The 20,289-nt window shown below is 40.2% G+C and overlaps 1 protein-coding gene across 6 annotated transcripts in view; it reads left to right on the top strand.

Annotated features, from left to right (window-relative positions):
• The window catches only part of UBOX5 (U-box domain containing 5), a 59,072-nt gene that overhangs the window by 24,803 nt on the left and 13,980 nt on the right, over positions 1–20,289 (top strand). Inside the window, exon 1 of one of the 6 annotated variants that reach the window (XM_017665572.3) lies at positions 16,349–20,270. The exons of the other annotated variants lie outside the window; for them this stretch is intronic. The gene's annotated coding sequence lies outside the window, so the exon portion shown is untranslated. Of the gene's footprint in view, positions 1–16,348; positions 20,271–20,289 lie in introns of those variants that run through there. 6 annotated transcript variants of the gene reach the window in all.

Here is a 20,289-nt window from a genome sequence, read left to right as displayed (position 1 = left end):
CATGACTTACATTCAGGTCTTTGATCCATTTCAAAGTTCCTTTTGTGTATGGCGTTAGACAGTGATCCAGTTTCATTCTCTTACATGTAGCTGTCCAGTTTTGCCAGCACCATCTGTTGAAGAGACTGTCATTTCCCCATTCCATATCCATGGCTCCTTTATCATATATTAATTGACCATATATATTTGGATTAATGTCTGGACTCTCTAGTCTGTTCCACTGGTCTGTGGCTCTGTTCTGGTGCCAGTACCAAACTGTCTTGATTACTGTGACTTTGTAGTAGAGCTTGAAGTGGGGAGTGAGATCCCTCCCACTTTATTCTTCCTTCTCAGGATTGCTTTGGCTATTCAGGGTGTTTGGTGGTTCCATATGAATTTTTGAACTATTGAAGCGAGAATGCTGTGGGTAATTTGATAGGGATTCCATCAAATCTGTATATTGCTTTGGGCAGGATGGCCATTTTGACAATATTAATTCTTCCTAACCAAGAACATGGAATGAGTTCCCATTTGTTAGTGTCCTCTTTAATTTATCTGAAGAGTGTCTTTTAGTTTTCAGGGTATAGGTCTTTCACTTCCTTGTTTAAGTTTATTCCTAGGTATTTTATTCTTTTTGATGCAATTGTGAATGGAATTGTTTTCCTGATTTTTCTTTCTATTAGTTCATTGTTAGTGTATAGGAAAGTCACAGATTTCTGTGTGTTAATTTTGTATCCTGCAACTTTGCTGTACTCTGATATCAGTTCTAGTAGTTTTGGAGTGGAGTCTTTAGGGTTTTTTATGTACAATATATCATGTCATGTGCAAATAGTGACAGTTCAACCTCTTCTTTACCAATTTGAATTCCTTATATTTCTTCGTTTTGTCTAATTGCTGTGGCTAGGACCTCCAGTACTATGTTGAATAACAGTGGGGAGAGTGGGCATCCCTGTCTTGTTCCAGATCTCAGAGGAAAAGCTTTCAGCTTCTTACTATTCAATATGATGTTGGCTGTGGGTTATCATATATGGCCTTTATTATGTTGAGGTACTTGCCCTCTATACCCATTTTGTTGAGAGTTTTTATCATGAATGGATGTTGAATTTTGTCAAATGCTTTTTCAGCATCTATGGAGATGATCATGTGGTTTTTGTCCTTCTTTTTGTTTATGTGATGGATGATGTTGATGGATTTTCAAATGCTGTACCATCCTTGCATCCCTGGGATGAATCCCACTTGGTCATGGTGTATGATCCTTTTGAGGTATTTTTGAGTTTGGTTTGCTAATATTTTGTTGAGTACTTTTGCATCTACGTTCATCAGGGATATTGGTCTGTAATTTTCTTTTTTGGTGGAGTCTTTGCCTGGTTTTGGTATTAGAGTGATGCTGGCTTCATTGAATGAGTTTGGGAGTATTCCCTTCTCTTCTATTTTTTGGAAAACTTTAAGGAGAATGGGTATTATATCTTCTCTGTATGTCTGATAAAATTCCGAGGTAAATCCATCTGTCCCGGGGGTTTTGTTCTTGGGTAGTTTTTTGATTACCGCTTCAATTTCTTTGCTGGTAATTGGTTTGTTTAGATTTTGTGTTTCTTCCTTGGTCAGTCTTGGAAGGTTGTATTTTTCTAGGAAGTTGTCCATTTCTTCTAGGTTCTCCAGCTTGTTAGCATATAGGTTTTCATAGTATTCTCTAATAATTCTTTGTATTTCTGTGGGGTCCGTTGTAATGTTTCCTTTCTCGTTTCTGATTCTGTTGATGTATGTTGATTCTCTTTTTCTCTTAATAAGTCTGGCTAGAGACTTATCTATTTTGTTTATTTTCTCAAAGAACCAGCTGTTGGTTTCATTGATTTTTTTCTATTGTTTTATTCTTCTCAATTTTATTTATTTCTTCTCTGATCTTTATTATGTCCCTCCTTCTGCTGACTTTAGACCTCATTTGTTCTTCTTTTTCCAGTTTCGATAATTGTGAAGTTAGACTATTCACTTCGGTTTTTTCTTCCTTCTTTAAGTATGCCTGGATTGCTATATACTTTCTTCTTAAGACTGCTTTCACTGCGTCCAACAGAAGTTGGGGCTTTGTGTTGTTGTTGTCATTTGTTTCCATATATTGCTTGATCTCTATTTTGATTTGGTCGTTGATCCATTGATTATTTAGGAGCATGTTGTTAAGCCTTGATGTGTTTGTGGGTCTTTTTGCTTTCTTTGTACAATTTAGTTCCAGTTTTATACCTTTGTGGTCTGAAAAGTTGGTTGGTAGAATTTCAGTCATTTGGAATTTACTGAGTCTCTTTTTGTGGCCTAGTATGTGGTCTATTCTGGAGAATGTTCCATGTGCACTTGAGAAGAATGTGTATCCTGTTGCTTTTGGATGTAGAGTTCTATACATGTCTGTTAGGTCCATCTGTTCTAGTGTGCTGTTCAGTGCCTCTGTGTCCTTACTTATTTTTTGTCTGGTGGATCTGTCCTTTGGAGTGAGTGGTGTGTTGAAGTCTCCTAAAATGAATGCATTGCATTCTATTTCCTCCTTTGTTCTGTTAGTATTTGTTTCACATATGCTGGTGCTCCTGTGTTGGGTGCATATGTATTTATAATGGTTATATCCTGTTGTTGGACTGACCCCTTTATCATTATGTAATGTCCTTTTTTATCTCTGGTTACTTTCTTTGTTTTGAAGTGTATTTTGTCTGATACTGATACTGCAACACCTGCTTTTTTCTCCCTATTGTTTGCATGAAATATCTTTTTCCATCCCTTGACTTTTAGTCTGTGCATGTTTTGGGTTTGAGGTGAGTCTCTTGTAGGCAGCATATAGATGGGTTTTTTTTTTATCCAGTGTCTCTGTATCTTTTGATTGGTGCATTCACTCCATTTACATTTAGGGTGATTATTGATAGGTATGTACTTATTGACATTTCAGGCTTTAGATTTGTGGTTATGAAAGGTTCCAGGTTACTTTCCTTACTATCTATGAGTCTAACTTAACTCACTTAGTATGCTGTTACAAACACAATCTAAATGTTCTTTTCTGTTTCTCCTCCTTTTTCTTCCTCCTCCATTCTTTATATATTAGGTATCATATTCTGTAGTTTTTGTCTATCCTTTAATTGACTTTGGGGATAATTTAATTTTTCATTTGCTTAGTAATTAGCTGTTCTACTTTCTTTACTGTGGTTTTATTTCCTCTGGGGACAGCTATTCAACCTTAGGAGCACTTCCATCTTTAGCAGTCCCTCCAAAATACACTGTAGAGATGGTTTGTGGGAGGTAAATTCTCTCAGCTTTTGCTTATCTGGAAATTGTTTAATCCCTCCTTCAAATTTAAATGATTATCTTGCCGGATGAAGTAATCTTGGTTTCAGACCCTTCTGCTTCATGCCATTAAATACATCATGCCTCTCCCTTCTGGCCTGTAAGGTTCCTGCTGAGAAGTCTGGTGTTAGCCTCTTGGGCTTCCCTTTGTATGTGATCTTATTTCTGTCTCTGGCTGCTTTTAACAGTCTGTCCTTATCCTTGATCTTTTCCATTTTAATTACTGTTTGTCTTGGTGTTGTCTTCCTTGGGTCCCTTATGTTGGGAAATCTGTGGATCTCCATGGCCTGAGAGACTATCTCCTTCCCCAGATTGGGGAAGTTTTCAGCAACTACCTTCTCAAAGACACTTTCTATCCCTTTCTCTCTCTCTTCTGCTTTTGGTACCCCTATAATGCGAATATTGTTCCGTTTGGATTGGTCGCACAGTTCCCTCAATATTCTTTCATTCTTAGAGATCCTTTTTTCTCTCTGTGCCTCAGCTTCTTTGTATTCCTCTTCTCTAGTTTCTGTTTCATTTATCGTCTCTTCCACTGTATCCAGTCTGCTTTTAATAGCCTCCATTGTGCTCTTCAATGATTGGATCTCTGACTTCAATTCATTCCTGAATTCTAGGATGTCTTTCCATACCTCCATGTGCATGTTGATGATTTTTATTTTGAACTTCCTTTCAGGAAGAGTCACGAGGTCCATGTCATGTAAATCTTTATCGGGAGTTGTATTAATAATTTTACTCTTGACCAAGTTTCTTTGGCGTTTCATATTTGTATATGGCGCCCTCTAGTGTCCAGAAGCTCTATTATGGAGCTGCTCAGCCCCTGAAGTAATGTCGGGGGTCACAGGGGAGCGGTATTGGTGCCTGGAGGGGAGGAAAAAGCTGTTCCCCGCTTCCCAGCTGCTGTGCCTGTCTCCACTGCCTGAACTAGTGGGCTGAGCACACAGATATAAGCTTTTGTACCAGAGCAGCTTTCCACAAGCGCCCGGAATCCCAGTCTCCCCAGGAACTCCACCTGTCCCAGCCTTCCCAACCCCGTAATCAGGAGAATATGATGAAAGCACCATGAAATGTAGGTTTGTGCTCCCAGCGCAGCTCTCCGGAGCTAGGTATTCAGCAGTCCCAAGCCTTCCACTCCCACCCTGATCAGTTTCTCTTCCTCCCGCCGGTGAGCTGGCGTTGGGGGAGGGCTCGGGTCTCGCGGAGGCACAGCTCTGGTATGTTACCCCGTTCGGTGAGGTCTGCTCTTTTCTCCAGGTGTGTGCAGTCTGACGCCATCCTCTTTCCTGTTGCTCTCTCAGGATTAGTTGCACTAACTATATTTTCTAATTGTATACGGTTTTAGGGGGAAGCCTCTGTCTCTCTTCTCACGCCACCATCTGTAATCCTCTCCAGACTACTTTTTTTTTTTTTTTTTTTTTTTTTTTTTTTTGAGAGGGCATCTCTCATATTTATTGATCAAATGGTTGTTAACAACAATAAAATTCAGTATAGGGGGGTCAATGCTCAATGTACAATCATTAATCCATCTCAAGCCTAATTCTCGTCAGTCTCCAATCTTCTGAAGCATAACGAACAAGTTCTTACATGGTGAACGAATTCTTACAGAGTGAATAAATTCTTACATGGTGAACAGTACAAGGGCAGTCATCACAGAAACTTTCGGTTTTGATCATGCAATATGACCTATAAACCATCAGGTCAAATATGAATATTCATTTGATTTTTGTACTTGATTTATATGTTGATCCCACATTTCTCCTATTATTATTATTATTTTTATTTTTAATAAAATGCTGAAGTGGTAGGTAGATGCAAGATAAAGGTAGAAAACATAGTTTAGTGCTGTAAGAAGGCAAATGTAGATGATCAGATGATCAGGTGTGTGCCTATGGACTAAGTATTAATCCAGGCTAGACAAGGGCAGCAAGACATCCACGGATGCAGAAGATTTCTCTCAAAGCAGGGGGGGTGAGGTTCTGAGCCTCACCTCTGTTGATCCCCAAATTCTCACCTGATGGCCCCCCTGCGACTGTGCCTGTCTTAGGTTGTTCCTCCCTTGAGGAATCTTACCCGTCTCTGGCTAACCAGTCATCTTCCGGGGCCATACAGGGAAATGTAAAGTTGGTAAGTGAGAGAGAAGCCATATTGTTTGCAAAGGTTAGCTTTTTACTTCTTTGCAGATTTATGCCCTGTGGCTTCTATGCCCAGCACTTGTCTCGAGGTATCTTTACCACCTGGAGGAATTATGATACTCGGTAAATTCGATATGAGGCACGAATTCTATTTAAAGTTTGTAATTAGGAAGGAAGAAGAAAAGCTATAGATGTAGCATATGAAGGAAACTTGGGAGGATTGATTATTTCTTTGACATATCTTCTTGTATAGTACCTTAAGTATGTATAGGTTTTAAACTACTAACTAATTTGCACACACATATTGACATAATAGGAATACGGTGACATAAACAAAGCAAATCTATAATTACCAGCCATCTCCAGTGAAGCCAAGAAAACCATTTAGGCACCCTAGGCATTTGTGAAAATTTATCTATGATATGATGGATATTTTCCAACTGTACTTGAACCATCAGACAAATTAAAGCAGCCCATTTCTGGGATCTGTTCACATCCCATATGTTCTTTTAACCATAGATAGTCTATAGTCATGAGATTTTGGGGTGCTACAACTTGCACCCCTCCCAACTCCTGGTTGAGTTCCAACAGTACAGATCCAGTCAAATTCGTTGTCTCACTGTATGCACATGCCAGCCTAGACATCTCCCTCCTCCTTCTTATGGCAAGTCCAGGAGACGGTGGGCTGGATGCAGCCACAACCGCAGCATCGTCCGGATCCCTGGGGAGGCTTTTTGATGATCATCCCCCGGCACGAGTCCTCCAGAGAGTGCTGATGCCGGAAGCTCCTCCTCATATCGTATCTTATTTCATTTTCTGGGTATCCAAGCTAGGCCTTGATCTTCTGCGTAGAAACAAACAGACCCTTTGCCCACACTTTGACATGCCCTCTATACCACTGTGCAGAACTCATTGGAGGTCAGCACACAGTAACTGCTTTTTTTTTTTTTTTAATTAAGAGAAAGGAATATTATCAGAAAAGAGTACCTCCATAGCTGATCATCTGACACCCTTTAAGTGATCAACATTAAGGATATTTAAAGCATGCGTTGATCTTTGATTTACCAATAGTTTTATCCTGTTAACGAGTAATCCCCCTTTTCTTTCTTTCTTTCTTTTTTTTTTTTTTTTTTTTTTAAATTTTTAATCTACCCTTACATGAAGAATACTATGTTTACTATGCTCTCCCCTATATCAGGTCCCCCCTAACAACCCCATTACGGTTACTGTCCATCAGCTTAGCAAAATGTTGTAGAGTCACTACTTGTCCTCTCTGTGTTGTGCAGCCCACCCTCCCCTTTCTCCCTCCCCCCCATGCATGCTAATCTTAATACCCCCCTTCTTCTCCCCCCCCTTATCCCTCCCTGCCCACCCATCCTCCCCAGTTCCGTTCCCTTTGGTACCTGTTAGTCCATTTTTGGGTTCTGTAATTCTGCTGCTGCTTTGTTCCTTCAGTTTTTCCTTTGTTCCTATACTCCTCAGATGAGTGAAATCATTTGGTATTTCTCTTTCTCCGCTTGGCTTATTTCACTGAGCATAATACTCTCCAGCTCCATCCATGTTGCTGCAAATGGTTGGATTTTTCCACTTCTTATGGCTGAGTAGTATTCCATTGTGTATATGTACCACATCTTCTTTATCCATTCATCTACAGATGGACATTTAGGTTGCTTCCAATTCTTGGCTATTGTAAATAGTGCTGCGATAAACATAGGAGTGCATCTGTCTTTCTCAAACTTGATTGCTGCGTTCTTAGGGTAAATTCCTAGGAGTGGAATTCCTGGGTCAAATGGTAGGTCTGTTTTGAGCATTTTGATGCACCTCCATACTGCTTTCCACAATGGTTGAACTAATTTACATTCCCACCAGCAGTGTAGGAGGGTTCCCCTTTCTCCACAGCCTCGCCAACATTTGTTGTTGTTTGTCTTTTGGATGGCAGCTATCCTTACTGGTGTGAGGTGATACCTCATTGTAGTTTTAATTTGCATTTCTCTGATAATTAGCGATGTGGAGCATCTTTTCATGTGTCTCTTGGCCATCTGTATTTCTTTTTTGGAGAACTTTCTGTTCAGTTCCTCTGCCCATTTTTTAATTGGGTTATTTGTTTTTTGTTTGTTGAGGCGTGTGAGCTCTTTATATATTCTGGACGTCAAGCCTTTATCAGATCTGTCATTTTCAAATATATTCTCCCATACTGTAGGGTTCCTTTTTGTTCTATTGATGGTGTCTTTCGCTGTACAGAAGCTTTTCAGCTTAATGTAGTCCCACTTGCTCATTTTTGCTGTTGTTTTCCTTGCCCGGGGAGATATGTTCAAGAAGAGATCACTCATGTTTATGTCTAAGAGGTTTTTGCCTATGTTTTTTTCCAAGAGTTTAATGGTTTCGTGACTTACATTCAGGTCTTTGATCCATTTTGAGTTTACCTTTGTATATGGGGTTAGACAATGGTCCAGTTTCATTCTCCTACATGTAGCTGTCCAGTTTTGCCAGCACCATCTGTTGAAGAGACTGTCATTTTGCCATTGTATGTCCATGGCTCCTTTATCAAATATTAATTGACCATATATGTTTGGGTTAATTTCTGGGGTCTCTAATCTGTTCCACTGGTCTGTGGCTCTGTTCTTGTGCCAGTACCAAATTGTCTTGATTACTATGGCTTTGTAGTAGAGCTTGAAGTTGGGGAGTGAGATCCCCCCTACTTTATTCTTCTTTTTCAGGATTGCTTTGGCTATTCGGGGTCTTTGGTGTTTCCATATGAATTTTTGAATTATTTGTTCCAATTCATTGAAGAATGTTGCTGGTAATTTGAGAGGGATTGCATCAAATTTGTATATTGCTTTCGGCAGGATGGCCATTTTGACGATATTAATTCTTCCTAGCCATGAGCATGGGATGAGTTTCCATTTATTAGTGTCCCCTTTAATTTCTCTTAAGAGTGACTTGTAGTTTTCAGAGTATAAGTCTTTCACTTCCTTGGTTAGGTTTATTCCTAGGTATTTTATTCTTTTTGATGCAATGGTGAATGGAATTGTTTTCCTGATTTCTCTTTCTATTGATTCGTTGTTAGTGTATAGGAAAGCTACAGATTTCTGTGTGTTGATTTTGTATCCTGCAACTTTGCTGTATTCCGATATCAGTTCTAGTAGTTTTGGAGTGGAGTCTTTAGGGTTTTTTATGTACAGTATCATATCATCTGCAAATAGTGACAGTTTAACTTCTTCTTTACCAATCTGGATTCCTTGTATTTCTTTGTTTTGTCTGATTGCCGTGGCTAGGACCTCCAGTACTATGTTAAATAACAGTGGGGAGAGTGGGCATCCCTGTCTGGTTCCTGATCTCAGTGGAAATGCTTTCAGCTTCTCGCTGTTCAGTATAATGCTGGCTGTGGGTTTATCATAGATGGCCTTTATTATGTTGAGGTACTTGCCCTCTATTCCCATTTTGCTGAGAGTTTTTATCATGAATGGATGTTGAATTTTGTCAAATGCTTTTTCAGCATCTATGGAGATGATCATGTGGTTTTTGTCTTTGTTTTTGTTGATGTGGTGGATGATGTTGATGGATTTTCGAATGTTGTACCATCCTTGCATCCCTGGGATGAACCCCACTTGGTCATGGTGTATGATCCTTTTGATATACTGTTGAATTCTGTTTGCTAATATTTTATTGAGTATTTTTGCATCTACATTCATCAGGGATATTGGTCTGTAATTTTCTTTTTTGGTGGGGTCTTTTCCTGGTTTTGGTATTAGGGTGATGTTGGCTTCATAGAATGAGTTTGGGAGTATTCCCTCTTCTTCTATTTTGTGGAACACTTTAAGGAGAATGGGTATTATGTCTTCTCTGTGTGTCTGATAAAATTCCGAGGTAAATCCGTCCGGCCCCGGGGTTTTGTTCTTGGGTAGTTTTTTGATTACTGTTTCAATTTCTTTGCTTGTAATTGGTTTGTTTAACTTTTGTGTTTCTTCCTTGGTCAGTCTTGGGAGGTTGTATTTTTCTAGGAAGTTGTCCATTTCTTCTAGGTTTTCCAGCTTGTTGGCATATAGGTTTTCATAGTAGTCTTTAATAATTCTTTGTATTTCTGTGGAGTCTGTCGTGATTTTTCCATTCTCATTTCTGATTATGTTGATTTGTGTTGACTCTCTTTTTCTCTTAATAAGTTGGGCTAGAGGCTTATCTATTTTGTTTATTTTCTCAAAGAACCAGCTCTTGGTTTCGTTGATTTTTGCTATTGTTTTATTCTTCTCAATTTTGTTTATTTCTTCTCTGATCTTTATTATGTCCCTCCTTCTGCTGACTTTAGGCCTCATTTGTTCTTCTTTTTCCAGTTTTAATAATTGTGATGTTAGACTATTCATTTGGGATTGTTCTTCCTTCTTCAAGTGTGCCTGGATTGCTATATACTTTCCTCTTAAGACTGCTTTCGCTGCATCCCACAGAAGTTGGGGCTTAGTGTTGTTGTTGTCATTTGTTTCTATATATTCCTTGATCTCTATTTTGATTTGTTCATTGATCCATTGATTATTTAGTAGCATGTTGTTAAGCCTCCATGTGTTTGTGAGCCTTTTTGTTTTCTTTGTAGAATTTATTTCTACTTTCATACCTTTGTGGTCTGAAAAATTGGTTGGTAGAATTTCAATATTGTGGAATTTACTGAGGCTCTTTTTGTGAGCTAGTATGTGGTCTATTCTGGAGAATGTTCCATGTGCACTTGAGAAGAATGTATATCCTGTTGCTTTTGGATGTAAAGTTCTATAGATGTCTATTAGGTCCATCTGTTCTAGTGTGTTGTTCAGTGCCTGTGTGTCTTTACTTATTTTCTGCCCGGTGGATCTATCCTTTGGGGTGAGTGGTGTGTTGAAGTCTCCTACAATGAATGCATTGCAGTCTATTTCCCTCTTTAGTTCTGTTAGTATTTGCTTCACATATGCTGGTGCTCCTGTATTGGGTGCATATATATTTAGAATGGTTATATCCTCTTGTTGGACTAAGCCCTTTATCATTATGTAGTGGCCTTCTTTATCTCTTGTTACTTTCTTTGTTTTGAAGTCTATTTTGTCTGATATTAGTACTGCAACCCCTGCTTTCTTCTCACTGTTGTTTGCCTGAAATATGTTTTTCCATCCCTTGACTTTTAGTCTATGCTTATCTTTGGGTTTAAGGTGAGTTTCTTGTAAGCAGCATATAGATGGGTCTTGCTTTTTTATCCATTCTATTACTCTATGTCTTTTGATTGGTGCATTAAGTCCATTTACATTTAGGGTGACTATTGAAAGATATGTACTTATTGCCATTGCAGGCTTTAGATTCGTGGTTACCAAAGGTTCAAGGTTAGCTTCTTTAGTATCTTACTACCTAACTTAGCTCGCTTATTGAGCTGTTATATACACTGTCTGGAGAGTCTTTTCTTCTCTCCCTTCTTATTCCTCCTCCTCCCTTCTTCATATGTTGTGTGTTTTGTTCTGTGCTCTTTTTAGGGGTGCTCCCATCTAGAGCAGTCCCTGTAGGATGCCCTGTAGAGGTGGTTTGTGGGAAGCAAATTCCCTCAGCTTTTGCTTGTCTGGGAATTGTTTGATCCCACCATCATATTTAAATGATAGTCGTGCTGGATACAGTATCCTTGGTTCAAGGCCCTTCTGTTTCATTGCATTAAGTATATCATGCCATTCTCTTCTGGCCTGTAGGGTTTCTGTTGAGAAGTCTGATGTTAGCCTGATTGGTTTTCCTTTATAGGTGACCTTTTTCTCTCTAGCTGCCTTTAAAACTCTTTCCTTGTCCTTGATCCTTGCCATTTTAATTATTATGTGTCTTGGTGTTGTCCTCCTTGGATCCTTTCTGTTGGGGGTTCTGTATAATTCCATGGTCTGTTCGATTATTTCCTCCCCCAGTTTGGGGAAGTTTTCAGCAATTATTTCTTCAAAGACACTTTCTATCCCTTTTCCTCTTTCTTCCTCTTCTGGTATCCCTATAATACGAATGTTTTTCCTTTTGTATTGGTCACATATTTCTCTTAGTGTTGTTTCATTCCTGGAGATCCTTTTATCTCTCTCTATGTCAGCTTCTATACGTTCCTGTTCTCTGGCTTCTATTCCTTCAATGGCCTCTTGCATCTTATCCATTCTGCTTATAAATCCTTCCAGGGATTGTTTCACTTCTGTGATCTCTTTCCTGACATCTGTGATCTCCTTCCGGACTTCATCCCACTGCTCTTGCATTTTTCTCTGCATCTCATCCCACTGCTCTTGCATTTTTCTCTGCATCTCATCCCATTGCTCTTGCATTTTTTTCTGCATCTCTGTCAGCATGTTCATGATTTTTATTTGGAATTCTTTTTCAGGAGGACTAGTTAGGTCTGTCTCCTTCTCAGGTGTTGTCTCTGTGATCTTTGTCTGCCTGTAGTTTTGCCTTTTCATGGTGATAGAGATAGTCTGCAGAGCTGGTACAAGTGACCGCTGGAAGAGCTTCCCTTCTTGTTGGTTTGTAGCCTTTTCCTGGGAGAATAGCGACCTCTAGTGGCTTGTGCTGGGCAATTGTGCGCAGACAGGGCTTCTGCTTCCTGCCCAGTTGCTTTGGGGTTTATCTCCACTGTTGCTGTGGGCTTGGCCTGGCTGGGGCTGTTCCTCCAAAATGGTGGAGCCCCGTTAGAGGGGGAGCAGCCAGGAGACTATTTATCTCCGTAAGGGGCCTCTGTGCTCCCTGCTGCCCAGGGGGTTAGAGTGCCCAGAGATCCCCAGATTCCCTGCTTCTGGTCTAAGTGACCTGTCCTGCCCCTTTAAGATTTCCAAAAAGCACTCTCCAAACCAAAACAACAACAGCAACAATGAGAGAGGGAACAGAAAGGAAAAAAAAAAGAAAAAACACGCGATTTTTTTTTTTTTTCCTCAGGTGCCGGTCCCAGGCACCCGCGCACTGGTCCTGCTGCCCTGTCTCCCTAGCACCAGGGTCCCTGTCCTTTCAAGGCTTCCAAAAAGCACCCACCCACCGGTCCCGCAGGGAAGGAACGCTCAATATTCTTGGTCCTCAGGCACTGGTCCCACGCACCCGCTCACCAGTCCCGCCGCCCTGCCTCCCTAGCACCGGGGTCCCTGTCCCTTCAAGGCTTCCAAAAAGCACTTGGCAAAAAGAGAGAAAAAAAAAGGGGAAAAACGCGCGATTTCTTCCGTCCTCAGGTGCTGGTCTCAGGCACCCACCCACCAGTCCCACAGGGAAAAATGCGGGATATTCTTTGTCCTCAGGTGCCGGTCCCAGGCACCCGCTCACCAGTCCCGCCGCCCTGCCTCCCTAGCTCCGGGGTCCCTGTCCCTTTTAGGCTTCCAAAAAGCACTCGCAGAAAAGAGAAAAAAAAAAGGGGAAAAACGCGCGATTTCCTCTGTCCTCAAGTGCCGGTCTCAGGCACCCGCCCACAGGTCCCGCAGGGAAAAACGGGGGATATTCTTTGTCCTCAGGCGCCGGTCCCAGCCACCCGCTCACCAGTCCCGCCACCGTGCCTCCCTAGCACTGGGGTCCCCGTCCCTTCAAGGCTTCCAAAAAGCGCTTGCCAAAAAGAGAAAAAAAAAAAAAGGGGAAAAACGCGCGACCTCCTCCGTCCTCAGGCACCGGTCTCAGGCACCCGCCCCCAGGTCTCGCAGGGAGAAACGCGGGATATTCTTTGTCCTCCGGCGCCGTTCCCAGGCACCTCCTCACCGGTCCCGCCACCCTGCCTCCCCAGCAACGGGGGCCCGTCCCTCTAAGGCTTCCAAAAAGCGCTCGCCAAAAAAAAAAAACTGCTCCGGTTTCTCTCCACCCGCCGGGAGCCGGGGGGAGGGGCGCTCGGGTCCCGCCGGGCTGGGGCTTGTATCTTACCCCCTTCACAAGGCGCTGGGTTCTTGCAGGTGTGGATGTGGTCTGGATGTTGTCCTGTGTCCTGTGGTCTCTATTTTAGGAAGATTTTTCTTTGTTATATTTTCATAGCTCTATGTGTTTTTGGGAGGAGATTTCCACTGCTCTACTCACGCCGCCATCTTGGCTCCCCTCCCAGACTACTTTTTAAGAGTAGATTTAGATTGACAGAAAAATTGAACAGATAATAGAGAGATTTCCCATATACCTTCTTTTCCTTGCACACACCCCCTATTTATAAGTCTTGTATTAGTATGGTACATTTGTTCAATTGTGAGCCGAAATTGATACATTATAATTGAAGTTTATAATTTACCTTAAGGTTCACTCTTTGTGTTTTACAGTTCTGTGGATTTTGACAAATGCATAATGTCATGTATCTGCCATTACAGCATCACACATAATAGTTTTAACACCTAATCATTTCTTTTTTATCCCTACACTCCAGTGCCTAGCTAGGGCCTGTAAATATTTTATATAAGCAATCAAATTCAGTAAAATTTGGAAAACACTTAAAGAACAACCTGGCACAACCAAATAGAGCCTATCCTAGGAATAGAAGGATGGTTTAAAATTAGAAAAATGTGATCTATCTCAGTTTGTCAGATAAGAAAAATAATAATATATAGAAAAAATGAGAATTCAAAGCATACTCTTGATTTTTAAAAACTATGAAAATTAGAAGGCTTTATTAACATAAAAAGAACTTCAGCCCGACAATCAGCATTATGTTCAAAGATGAAACACTATAGAGGCATCTTCTATTAGGAAGAAAATAAGCAGAGCAATTCTATTACTATATAATTCTATAAGTTCTAGTGATGTCGTAACATGAGCCACAGAAAGAAAAGTTAGCATTTTGAGAAAGAGACTCTCAGTATTATTAAAATTGTAGACATCCCCCAAACCAACTGAAAACTGTTAAAACCAATGAATTCAATAAGACAACATGTAATAAAGTGAAAAGTTTTCCTATATATATCAATAACTGGTTAGAAAAGTTAACAGGATAAAAAGACCCTGTTCATAAATAGCAACTTTAACAAGAAACAAAGAAAAAAAGTCAGAATTGTAGTAAGACAAAATACAAGAAAAATCTACTTAAGATTTTTATCTTAATATTATAATAATAGAAAGTTGCAAATAACCTAAATGTCTACCAAAAGGAGAATGGTTTATTATTTACTTATCCCCCATCCTGCTCCAAAATGATTTTTAGGTAGCTTTTACAATATACATGATGACATAAAAGTAAGAACTCGGGCAAAGAGAAATATGAGGGATGTGCCTCAAAGTTTTATTCTGAACTTTCTAGCACCCAAAGTATCAAGATCAATTATTTGATTCATATTTGTACCCTAAAATATTAAATTGATTGGAAGAAACAATTTTTCCCAATACTGAGACTGAAGAGATTTTTCTCATGGGTCTCAAAGAGAGGATACCATGCAGGGAAGAGAATGATTAGTTTGACAACCTAATAGAATAGCTCCCAACTTCATAGAGGTGCTTATGAAATCCTTAGTAAATGACCACACAGAACCAGTGAACAGTTTGGTAAATAGCATTTGCAGTGGGGCAAGGAGTATGGTGATGGTTGTGGCTGGGATGAACACAAGGATGGTTCAGTGTGTTGTTCTGTGGAGCAGTTTTGTGGAAGAATACATTTTCAAGACTAAAAGCATGGTTCTCAGTTGATATGCCATCCTAGTATCCTGTGAGTCTTCATGGATCAGCCACTGCATTTTTATCGGCATGTTACACTTACATTTGCCCCAGCAGAGGACCCACACTACTAAGAAGTCTATCAGATAGGTGGTGTGGTCCATGAAGGCAGCCACCAAGTTTGCCAGGCAGGAGGCAAGAGGTGCCACTTAGGCTGGCACTAAAAAGAATTTAGTGTGGATGGACTGAACAGTCACTGTAAATATTCTCTCAAATTAGATTTTGATAAGTGCTGTGAAGAGCAAGTAGGCTATGTCTGGTCAGATACATGTGCCATATGCCTTAATAGTTGATTAATGGAATTAATATCCTCTGATGAAGGTTGATAAGACTCATGGCATCAGATCCTTGAATAGAAGGGCTAGCTCACCTAAATATTTTCCTCAAAAAACTATTTGAGGTTTGAGCCACACATGTTGGGAAGGGCAGTCAAGGTTTCCAAAATTTTCTACATCTTAGAACATAGCCACATTAATTTTTTTTTATTTTGGTATCATTAATCTACAATTACATGAAGAATATTATGTTTACTAGGTTCCCCCCTTCACCAAGTCCCCCCCACATACCCCTTCACAGTCACTGTCCATCTGCATAGTAAGATGCTGTAAAATCTCTACTTGTCTTCTCTGTGTTGCACAGCCCTCTCCGTGCCCCCCACACACTGTACATGCTAATCGTAATGCCCTGTTTCTTTTTCTCCGCTCTTATCCCTCCCTTCCCACCCATCCTCCCCAGTCCCTTTCCCTTTGGTAACTGTTAGTCCATTCTTGGGTTCTGTGATTCTGCTGCTGTTTTGTTCCTTCACTTTTCCTTTGTTCTTATACTCCACATATGAGTGAAATCATTTGGTACTTGTCTTTCTCCACCTGGCTTATTTCACTGAGCATAATACCCTCTACCTCCATCCATGTTGTTGTGAATGGTAGGATCTGTTTTTTTCTTATGGCTGAGTAATATTCCATTGTGTATATGTACCACATCTTCTTTATCCATTCATCTACTGATGGACATTTAGGTTGCTTCCATTTCTTGGCTATTATAAATAGTGCATCGATAAATATAGGGGTGGATCTGTCTTTTTCAAACTGGGCTGCTGCATTCTTAGGGTAAATTCCTAGAAGTAGAATTCCTGGGTCAAATGGTGTTTCTATTTTGAGCATTCTCAGGAACCTCCATACTGCTTTCCACAATGGTTGAACTAATTTACATTCCCACCAGCAGTGTGGAAGGGTTCCCCTTTCTCCACAACCTTGCCAACATTTGTTGTTGTTTGTCTTTTTGATGATGGTGATCCTTAGTGGTGTGAGGTGATATCTCATTGTGGTTTTAATTTGCATTTCTCTGATGATTAGCGATGTGGAGCATCTTTTCATGTGCCTGTTGGCCATTGGATTTCTTCTTTAGAGAACTGTCTGTTCAGCTCCTCTGCCCATTTTTTAATTGGATTATTTGTTTTTTGTTTGTTGAGGCATGTGAGCTCTTTATATATTTTGGATGTCAATCCTTTATCGGCTCTGTCATTTATGAATATGTTCTCCCATACTGTAGGATACTTTTTTGTTCTGTTGATGGTATCCTTTGCTGTACAGAAGCTTTTTAGCTTGATATAGTCCCACTTGTTCATTTTTGCCTTTGTTTCCCTTGCCCGGGGCGATACGTTCATGAAGAAGTCACTCATGTTTATGTCCATGAGATTTTTGCGTATGTTTTTTTCTAAGAGTTTTATGGTTTCATGACTTACATTCAGGTCTTTGATCCATTTGGAGTTTACTTTTGTGTATGGGCTTAGACAGTGATCCAGTTTCATTCTCTTACATGTAGCTGTCCAGTTTTGTCAGCACCATCTGTTGAAGAGACTGTCATTTCCCCATTGTATGTCCATATAGCCACATTAATTTTAAGTTTGAAAGAACTTACTTCTTAAAAATGAATGATATCAAACCTTACCTAAGTAACAGAAAAAAAAGAATGGTTGTCAGGTAACCATATAACTTTTTGTTAAATCCTTCAAGTTAAGTGGTGTCCAAATAGATAGTGACCAGAGTGGTTTATGAAGATTTAGAATCTGAGTTCCAGCTTAACCTCTCTCTGAGCCTCAGTTTCCTCATCTCCATAGTGAGGTTATTAGTGTCCACTTTAGGGCTAACCAGTGGATGAGGTTTAAACAGAATAAAGGACCTAGTGGCCTCCTCTCAGCTATTTTGTGTGTGTGCCTGCCTCCTTGGCCAGAGTTGTGTTTTTGCTACTAGAATGTCCTTGTCTAAAAACTCACGAGAAGTGTGAGACTTGTGTTTGCTGAGACATAGTGTAGATAAAGCCCTTTAAGTCATTGTACTGATTGAAGGGGCAAGTCAAATTCTCTCAAGTATCTGAGGTGGAATTTTTTAAAGTTATGAGACAGCAAAAATTTGAAAGCCCTTCAGCCTTTGCCCTTCTTGTTCTGGTCATCTCTCAAACCCAATCACAGGAGCAGGTGTCTGGGAATAGCTGAGCCGTGGGCTAGAGGCAAAGGGCAGCTGTCCTGAGGGTGGTCACACATGGGCAACTTCATCTCATGCTGCCATTTACTGATGAGTTGGGTAATCACAAAAGTTTTGAAGAATTTTCCATTTGGCTTCATCTGCCAGGAAGTTCTTCATGGCTCCAAGAAGACCCCTGCCCAGCTTGTTCTGGTCTTGGCATTTAGGTTCTTGGAGAAATTGATTTCATGATATGTAGAATAAATCAAAGTTAAAAGACCACAGAGTGAAATGTCCAAGAAGTTAGTAAAGAGATAGGAAGAATGTAAATGTCAGTGAAATCAGTGCCTCCCACTAGGAAATCAAATCAATACTATAGGGAGTCGGTGCTGTTACCTCAGCCCCACTTTGTTTTTTGTCCCAGAAAGAGAGAAAAGTCCTAAGATGTGGGTGGTGGGGTACCGTTACCTTATAATATTAACCACCTATCTGTCTGCTGATATAACAAAGTTTCCCTGTTTTTCTTACCAAAGCCCCCTGCCTATCAGGGCAACGATGGAAGGAGAGAACTGCCATTGCCAGTGGGAAAAAACCCCTCCCAAACCCCAACTCTGGGGAACCTCACTGTTTCACCCACAGCCAGCTCACTTCTCTTGCTCATCTGTTATGTCACCCTCTGTGTCAGTATCGTTTCCTTGGTCTGGGACGGACGGACACACACACACACACTCCCAGATATATATATTCATTTTAATGCCTTCATATTTAATTAAAGTCAATGGCTTAATTTTACATTTAGAACAAAGCAAAACCTTAACAGGAAGCCACTGTCCTATTGGATAGGAGAACTGAAGGAAATGCTGCTCTAAATGTGGTTTGGTTTCCTGGTTGGACGGAGGTACAAACCAGGGCCCTGAGAATGTTTACAGGTGTAATTTCAGACACTATTGAATTAGCAGTGGAGAAGAAGAAAGGTGTCAGAAGCTGGGAGGCATTGTTAATACAATCTTGCAAAAAAGGAATCCTGTGAACTAGTCCATGTTGACCAGCCAGATCAAAGAGATGGCATGTATGCCTCAAAAAGTGAGAAGCACTGGGAGTTTCAACACAGGTTCACAATGAACAGGAGACTTTAAGCCAGAGGTTCTCTGCCCCAGCAGATTCATCTCCCTCTTTTAATAATAAATATTTTGTAATGTTCTTTATACTGTCTTGAACTTAAAGTCAAAGATAATATAACTTAGCTATATACATTATTTTTTAAAAAGCAATGTATTGTGTGTAGGTATATGTGCACACACATAACATTCATACATGCATACATACACACACATATACAAGCACATATAGTACAGGTGCCCTAAGAGTATATATGGGAGAAATTATAAAGTGTGGTAACTCATGTAAATGTTTGGGTATGACCATATTGGAAGGCATAAAGAAGTAATTGGAAACTTTTACCGATATGTAGAATCACCCAGAATATAGACTACTATAAATGCAAATTGTCAAGAGTTTTAGCATCACTGTTGGTGATGTGGTTTTCAGAACTAACAAACACATTTTCTTGAACATCTGAACCAAAGTACAATCTTCCTATGATTTACATTCATGTTCCCTTCCTAGAGAATTCAGTGTAACATTAAAACCATGTTAAAAAATACTTTGTGTTTATATGTAAAACTGAGGAGCTAAGTTGAGGTAATGCGTGAAGGTCCCATGGCAGATCTTTAATGTGTAGAAAACTGCCCACTAAAATGTTGCTGGATGCCCAACATTCCTGGCCTCTCCAAGTGGCACCTATTGATCATAACAGTACATGCCCACTATTAGGGCATTTGATCATGACAACATAGAGACCCCAGCAGGTGGCCAGGCCCTTACTGGACTAACAGAATTTTTCATGGCCTTGTCTGCCAGATGGAAAAGCAGAGAATGGCTGGTTGGCCTCGAACAGGAGTTCAGCTCCATTGGAGAGGCCAGCCACTGGGAGGGATATTTCTTCTGTACTTCTCTAGAGAGTACCAAAGTCTGTTGTACATTGGTTTTGTTTTTTTTCTTCCAGGTTTATTGAGCTATAATTGATACATACAGCATTGTATAAGTTTAAGGTGTACAACATAATGATTTGATATTTGTGTAATGGCAAAATGATTATAAGTTTTAATTTAACACCCACTGCCTTACATTGTTACATATTTTTTTATTGTAATGAGAACTTGTAAAATCTACTCTTTTAGCAGCTATCAAATATTTCAGTGTTTGTAACTATTGTCACCCTGATGTACATTATATCCCCAGAGCTTATATATCTTTAACTGGAAGTTTGTACCCTTTGACCACCTTACCCATTTCTTCTATCTTGGGTATTGGCTATTAAAATGACTATTTGGATTAGATGTCCTTTGAAGGTGCTTTTCAACTCTAAGATTTTCTATTCCTCAATAATGATGTTTTTGATTCTATTCATTGTTTTCATTTTAATAAGAACATGTAATTGCATTGATAATTGTTAAACAAAAAATATGTCTGGCACCCCTGTGATTGTTTTCTGTGACCTTTTCCATTCTAAACCTTCTGGCTAAGTAGTCTTATTCTTTCTCTGAGCTCAGGCACCTTGACCCTCTTTGCCTGTGGGGAGGCAATTGCAGAGCTGATAGGCTCTTGCTCCAGCTGTCAGCCAGAGAACCAGCAATCCTCGCCCACCTGCTCAGTCTGCAGGAGGAATCTCCTCTGTGACTTTTCAGTGACTCATTTTTTTCCAGCATCCCACTAGGATACAAAGACAGTGAGTGCAGACCATGAGA

Source organism: Manis javanica, chromosome 5, assembly GCF_040802235.1.
Source record: "Manis javanica isolate MJ-LG chromosome 5, MJ_LKY, whole genome shotgun sequence".
NCBI lineage: Eukaryota > Metazoa > Chordata > Mammalia > Pholidota > Manidae > Manis > Manis javanica.
This window is presented reverse-complemented; position numbering and strand designations above follow the sequence as displayed.